This window comes from Micrasema longulum, unplaced genomic scaffold, assembly GCF_059751315.1.
Source record: "Micrasema longulum isolate JH-2025_06_02 unplaced genomic scaffold, ASM5975131v1 h1tg000381l, whole genome shotgun sequence".
Lineage (NCBI taxonomy): Eukaryota > Metazoa > Arthropoda > Insecta > Trichoptera > Brachycentridae > Micrasema > Micrasema longulum.
In genome coordinates this window covers 226,891-235,428 of record NW_028277582.1, presented here as the reverse complement: position 1 = coordinate 235,428, position 8,538 = coordinate 226,891, and positions in this window count along the sequence as shown.

Sequence of the window (8,538 nt, the reverse complement as noted above, 5' to 3'; positions counted from 1 at the left end):
AGTGAGAAAGAATTTTTTAATCACAATTTATATATTTACGATGACTTTTTATTTGGTAATATTTTTTTAAAGCATTTTTAAAACTAAAATCATATAGAAAACAATGAGATTTATTCAAATTTGCTAAAAGAGTGTATTTAATTATTAAGAATCACGATTTCGGATTAAGGTGTCGAAATCAAAAATACTTTATGTTAATTAAAATTACTAATTGACTCAATTCATAATACATATATAATAATGGAAAAAAATGTGGTTAGATCCTTATTTCGGGAAAAATATACAATTTCATTTTATTAACTTAATTAAATTCAATACAATAACATACATTTTATGGTAATGCTCGCATAATCCTGTTACCTATCTGACAATCCAGATGTTTTTATTAACTGTGCTTTTATTTTTATATTATTCCTAATGGAGATGAAAAGTTAATATCTATTTATACCATTTAAATAAATAAAATTAACTAACTAAATAAAAAAATATATATTAAATAGAAACATGCACATACCTGCGTTTTTTTCCATTTTTCTTGTTCAGTAGAAATATAAGAATAAATATTAATAATAAACTAACAGATTGTCAAAAATAATATTATTCGATTTACATATTGATTTGTTAATTATTTGTTAGTATATTTATACGCTATAATAAATAGTTTTATCTTTTTGGATTCTTCGGCGCAAGGTTGTAACTCATAAAGGGGAAAAAAATATTTACATTAAATAAATACCGCCAAAAAAACATTAATTTTTAGTTAATAATAAATATGATAATTTTGATCCAAAATATGATCAAGGTTTTTTCATGTCAATAATATAAAAACTTTACTGTAATAGGAAAATACCACTTACCACGAATATCGATAAAAATATATGAAATGGATTAAGAATAATTAATTGCATTTTCAAAATCAAGATGCATATTGTGGAGAAATGTAAATATAAAAAAGTTTTAAAAAAAATGTATCTTGAAAAACGCGACATGTTTGGCCTCGATAGTTGTAACGTCAAGATTCGTAACAATGTTCTGAATAAATTTAAATGGTCAGGAACAAATAAACATAAAACGTGACGTATTAGGGGCGTGGCCAATGGAAATACCGTTTTGGCGGGAATTTAAAATTAGTTTTTTTTTTTTTTTTACTGGACAGTATTTCATAAGCCTTTATTACTTTTAAAATGTAAAAAAACGTGAGATTTCCCTATTCTGGTTTAAACCGTGGCCCCTCTGTAAACTTAATTTTCTCATTTTGGAATGATTTTATAATAATAATTAAGGAGACTACTATGTAATATTATTAACTATTTATTTATGATTTTTGGTAATGCTTACCTGTTTCTGGATATGTAAATTGTAAAATTTTACTGAAAAATATGACGATCAAATCGATAATGACATTATTGTTTCGCGGCTTTGTGGTATTGTCGTGGACTCCGAATCAATAGATCGAAGGAAACTTTTTTTCATTTTTTTTACACGATAAAAATGCGTAAATATTATTTTATAAATAACTAGCGGACCTGACAGACGTCGTCCTGCCTGAACGTTGGCTTGACTGCTAAAAATGATAATTATTCAAATATTAAATTTAAGTCTGGGATTATTTTTTGATTGAATTTCAAAAGTTTAAATAATTAATTTACAAATATAGAATTCTTTTCGTAAATGTCAAACTCTGCTCTTCTCACAAACATGGGTGCGCTTTATGTAGGAATACAATTTTCAAAAATGTATTGAATGTCAGTTGATATTATTTTAGTATTAGCAAAAACCCAATAAAAAGAGATAAACTGGTATAATCTATAAGGAATTTAAGGAAATAATCGGATTGGGATCCACAAAAAGCGAATGTTGTTTGTAAACATTCAAATACAATTTTTTTCTTATGCTCAAAAAACAACATCTTTCCATTTTTTGTATATGAATTTTCGTCGAATGCAACCCTGGTAGGTTGATGAATATAACATTTATGCGACTAACTTTTACAGATTAGATTGAATATTTTAATATCCCTGAACACGCGCAGCGCAAGGATCAACATTTCGCTGAAAACCGCACGTAAATTGGTTAATCCGTTTAGGAGGAGTTCAGTGACATCAGACGTACAGAAGTATTATATTTATATACAAAGATTAATACTGGAAATTTATATCCGTTTTTTCAGCCAACGAATTACAGAAGTTTGTCGAGAGTTTTATAAAATAAAATTTTATTTATTTAACATTTACAGAAAATACTCATAAAGGAAGGTTTTTGATAAATCCATGTCCATACTCGTATAAAAACGTGACAAAATTTTATTTTTGCATTCCATAAAATCCAGAGAAAATAAATAAATGGGTATAAATTATAGAGAATTCAAGAAAATAACCTGATTGGGATCCTCCGAAAACGAATGTTGATTGTTAACGTTAAAATACAAACTTTTTTCTATACCTAAAATGAGATCCTCAAATTTTTGGTAGTATATGCATGATATTTGAATGTAGCCCCGGCATAAAAATAAACCATCTTAGTAACTATGGGTACGTTTATGTGTTACTACTTTTTAAAAATATTTTAGTCTATGTATTATTTATATGAAAACAGGCATAGACTGGACCCAGACTTGCATAAGATTAATTGACATTTCTACAAAGCATACAAAGTCTAAATAAAATATAAAGATGCTCTTTCTCTATGGAATGACTAAAACGTGGACCACCGAAAAATGAAAACCAAGATTGTTTTTTTTCGTTTGTTTAACAAAACCGCCCAATTTTACTGGAAAAGGACATTTTTGCATTGATATATGTGTACAATAGATGTGGCCTAAGCGCCATTTAACATAAGTTCCGGAGCTTATCTTGCATTTGGTGGAAAATACTGTTTTTCCTTGTATCCGCTAAGCAAATGTGAAGCAGTGCGAAAGGGCGCGACGCACAGCTTTAAGTTCAGAGTAAGCGGCATAAATAGTTAGTCCTTCTTACTCTACTACGCGTTTTGCACGACAATGTTCTTAGATAATTTTCAGAACACGATTTCAAATTCGCGTAATATGAAGCGTCATCTCTATTTAATTACATCTCAGAGACTTTTGAGAAATCTTTTTTTATGTCTATATCGAAAAAGTTCGTTTCGAAAGTCACTCAAAGTATGCGCGTTTTGGAAAATATTGAATATGTACATCGACATGTTTTGCGTCTTCAAATCTAAATTATGTTATATAAAACTCGATTTCCCATACTTTGGAAATAGTCAATTTCGGAAAAGAAAACTAAAATGAACATTTTTTAAATTCATTGATCGACTGTTCTGTGTAATTTATAATGACATACGATAGTGTACGTCTCTTTAATCGAATTGTTTTCGAAACGGCCATTGGTAAAAATCGACACGGCACTGTAAAACTAGGGAGTATTTATTTAAAATTTATTCAGCGGGTAGTCTTACGTAAAAATCCGTCAAAAGGAAATCGAGTGGAGATAATTTAAACTCTTCGTGTATTGGGTATTGCGTTTCCCTAACATTAAACAAAAAACGTATGTTATTTTTATTATTTAATAAATATCAATCTATCTTGTCGTGTGGATTTTTACAAATGAATTAATCATCAAATCAAATTTTACAATAGGTCAAAGAAAACTTTTAAAAAGGAATGTGGAAGTCTTAAATATTATTTTACATTTGAATATATCTTTTTTAATTCATGATTTATTTTTACATCATCCATAACATTTATTTTACTACAAAAATAATGTATCTTCCTTTTGATCTATTACATAATATATGACAACTACATTATAACAATTTAAAAAAATAAACATTTTATTGTTAAATTGAGTACAGGAAGAACTTAAAACGGAAGACAAATACACTGTTTAAATTTTTTTTATATTCAATAGTCGTTTATTGTTAATACATGAATTTATTTCATTTTAGATCTAATAACATAATTGAAGACTGTTAAGTAAATAACAGCATTTATTGATATTATTCCTGGCCGATTACCTTTCGTTCCCATCTTTCCTTTGACCCATCCTTATGGTACCTACCTAACCTCAAGATAGAAGATATTAAAAATTAGAAGATTCGGATTTAGAACAAAAACCAAACAACATTTTTGACTCGACATAAAATCGGATAAAGAAGTGGTTGAAATCGTCGCGCGTCGTGGAAAACATTGTCTCATTTTATGGTTCATTTTGTCATCCAGTGCCAGAAATTGAAGAACATTCAGACCATATTAAAGGTAGGTATCCATTCCATGTGCCTATTCCTTTCTCAAATATTTCCCAATCACAAAACTGAATGAAATTCTATTTTCATTTACAGTCCGCCTTTTCGTTAACAAAGACATCCAAATAAATACAATTTTTTTTTTAGACGTACTTAAACATAGCAGCATATTTGTGTTTAAAATATAAATCTGTAATTATTGGACCATTACTTAGGTATAATTCCGACTTACATGCTGTAGTTATCGATTTTTTAAATGAAGTATAATCATATTAATATTTTAGTAATCGTTTAAAAAAATGTATAACACAAATAAATTTAAAACGAATTCCTTCTACAAACACCATCATCTTACTCCTTAATTTTTTGTCCTAGCTTTAATTTTATTTTGCTTGTACCTGTATATATTATAAAGAAATATATTAACCATTGTTAAATGGACTAAATAACACCGCAAATAAATATATAAATAAATGATTAAACTTAAGGTGATAAGTGAAACTTAAAAAAATATATAATTTTCTCACTTTACATGGAATACCCCTTATGCAAAATAAATAAACATGTAAATTCCACTTTCCACCTTCACACAGTCGTTGCAAAAATATAAAAATTCCAAAAGAATGTGTCCTATCAGCACGTTGGTTTCATATTATAGTGCAACTACCGTGGTGAAGGTGCATAGTGGAATTTAGATGTTAGTATAATTAGTGTACATACGAAATCGGTGGACATAGAAAAGTCGTTAGGTGGTTACATACAAATATTAAAATTAAAATACACGAAAGATTTCAATTAAAATAAGTTTAAAAATAAATCATTAGTAAATAACGACTGTAATTTTAAATAATTACTTTTTAAATTGGTGTCATTTTAAAAATTTTTAATTACAATATTTAGTCAAAACCCACAGGAATGTTTGTACGTAGAAATTTATTTTTATATTATGTAAATAAAATAGCTATTTTTTTTTCTTTTGGAATGTTGATTATCTCTAATTGTGATTTAGAAATATTAATTATTTATTTATTGAAGAATTCAAATTCAAAATATATGTGCACTTTTGCTAAAATCAATACCTTCCAACCAACCAAAAAACTGGTTGGTCAAAATAAAAAATTGGTCAATATTTGTAGTTTTTCAACAGAATTAAAAAAAAAACTATAAATAAATACAATTTTGATCAAATTTCAGCTCTTTTTTAGTGAGTAGAGCTCGCTCATATAAACTTATTCATAAAAATACTTATGTTCAGCATATTGAATGCTGAGAAAAGCGGGATCAGGTTATAGGTTTGGTTTAGAGACAGATAGAAGATCCAGGAAAAAAATGGGAAAAATCAATTTAAAAAAAGAAATAATATCAATCCGAAATAAAAGCATGATCAAGAGACAGGCAAAAAGATCAGAGAAATCGGAGAAAATATGATACATTCAAAATTAAAATACAGAGAACAAAATCTTACATCTCAAAATAATAATATTATGATTTAAAAAAATGCCTTATCAAGAAAAACACACAAAAACCTGATAGTAAAAGAAAAGTGAATTCAAAGCTTGTCTTGAAAATTTTTGATGGTATTTAAAAAAAAACTTAGGGTAAACTATTTTTTGAATGATATACAACTGGTATACTGTTGTCACTATTTATATATAATAATATAAAACTAAACCGACTCAGATAATTAGAAAAAAAAAACTGTGCATAAAAAAACAAATCACTATTTTTTTGACATTCTTGAAAACTTGCTAAGAGAAATTGAAATTGATCATACAAAAATTACATTTCTCTGAGCCAACAATTTTTTTTTTATGTTAGCTCAGAGCAATGCAATTAGATAACTAGAATTAAAAAAAAATAAAAAAATTTTTAACGTTTAAATTTGGGGGTTTTTGGCAACACAACAGGCCAGGAGGCCCAATTATAGTGGCGAATCAGCACAGAACACCCGAGCTTGAAAAAATAACATTGTATTTTTTTGTTGGAAGGATCTCGTGTTTGAGTCAAACGTCTTAGCCGCGGAGGCCCACCTCATTTTGTATGTACAATATTCGTGTTAAGTTTAAACTTTACAAATAATTTTGTCTTTTTGAAGCTAACACCATTACATTATATTTATTAATATCATAAATATTGGATTTTTTGTATTTCGATAAAAAATAACGTCTTTACATTTTAATCCTATTTAAAACTATTTTCTAAAAATATTTATTTCCTTGCTCGTCTTTAAAAAATACATTTAAAAAAAAAACCGTAAGTAAAGAAAAATGTGCATACCTTTGCCGTTTCCAAAATTAACGTAAACACATTTCAAACATAATATAATACAATAAACCGTAACCACCATGACAAACAATACTAGAAGGTAATTAATTAGTGTTGTTGTTTATAAAAAAAAAAACTCTTTTTGGAATGATATATATTTTCGGGTTAAAAAGTAGCCTGTATCGATTACCAATCCTTCAACTATTGCTATAAAAAAAATGATGACGTAATATCGTTATTCTTTTCACAAATCCAAAATCTTACTACACAATAAAAACGAAAAGAAAATTAAACTGTAGATAAAGCAAAGTAATTTTTTTATGAATTTATGGTAATTTAAATTATTAATTTAAAATGTTTTTTTTTTGACAACCCACCTGATCGCCTATTTATTGCAAATAATGTGGCTCAATTTTGGTATATTTCTTTATTTTTTGTGTACTTTTTAAATTTCAAAATGAAAAGTAAGTAGTATGTAGCTTATTACACTTTCCGGCTATCCCTATGCAAATCACGTCGATCGGTCGCTCATTTGCGACGTGAAAGAAACACAAACAAACAGACACACACTTTCGCATTTATAACATTAGTATGGATTTACGTACTCGCTAAATCATCCTTAAAATAATATCAATTCTATTCTTAATGAATAACAAACATTTTGTTCGCTGTAAATATAATAAAATCGAACCACTTGAAGTGCGTAGTGCTTACCACTAGAGGCACAACTAAAAACTAATATTTTAAATACGTATTTACAAACAAATCTCCTTGGTTTATTCACTCGAAATATTTTTTCACTTCACTTCACTAATCGTCAAAAATAGAGCGTCCAATACACAATTATAAAAATAAAATAAACTATCACGATTCTCGTTTTTCATTTATCGGGAAAATTACGCTCGAGTAAAAACATATCGCTTAAAAAATTTTCATCCAAATCATCTAAAGTGTTTGGTTTTAATTTTTTAATAGTTTGATTAATTGTTAAACTGTAGTGTTAATGGTGACTAGTAAAAATATCGTATTTGTTTGGGTAAGTTAACTCGAATGATGTTTTTTTTATATATATATTATCGTTAAATTTTACTATAAAATGTACTTTGTTTTTACATGAGTACCAATGTGCTATTTTTTTTTTAAATTTCAAGAGGCCTTAACCCTTACGCTGCTACGCAGTTTTTCAAGAATCTAATCAGAAATCTTATTATTAATACATTTAAAAAAATATTTTATCGAATACGTTGTTTTCCAAACACACTACGGTTTTAAAAATTAATGGCAATTCCAAGAAAAATCTTCCATTTCATAATTATCTAATTCAAGCCCAGTAGAGTGAGCAAGATAGACAACTCGTGCCGCCCGCAACACATTCTCGTACAGCGGTTGTAAACCCTTTCTTAATCGAAAATAAAAACAAACAAAAATGATCTCGCACAGCAATCTCAGGGCGCATTGTTTTAATAGTTATTATTGAAACGACAGTATTATGATGGTTTTTTTGTTGATTGCGGGGCAAAGTGCCCTTATTATCAAACCTACCACTTCCATCAATGCATGCTTAACAAACTTTGAGTAAAATATACCTTGGATGACTCATATGAACAAGTGATGTCGTTCAAAGTAGTTCGTTTTTATTAAAATATTTTATATTATTTTTTTTATTTTTCAAGAAACTTTGCTGTACACAATTTAAAGTTCAAATTTTTACCGCGCTTAAGAAAACATTTTTTGTAGTGAATTTTCCGTAGGGCTGAAATAGGTACGAAACTGAATAATAACCCGTCGAATAAGTAATTTTTATGTTTTGAAAATGTTTTATACCACTGACGGTTAAGTGCAACAAGCAGTTCCCGAATTCATTTACCCTTTTGGGGATTATAACGTCAGCATCAGTCTAGTTAGAACTTTATGATAGGGATTAACAACAACGATATATCGTTGTTTAGCAGTCTAAGGGTTAATCTGCGGGTCGAAAATCATATTATATATTAGTTATATACAACTTTTAAGTATATATATTTTTTTAAATATAAGAATATTCTAAGA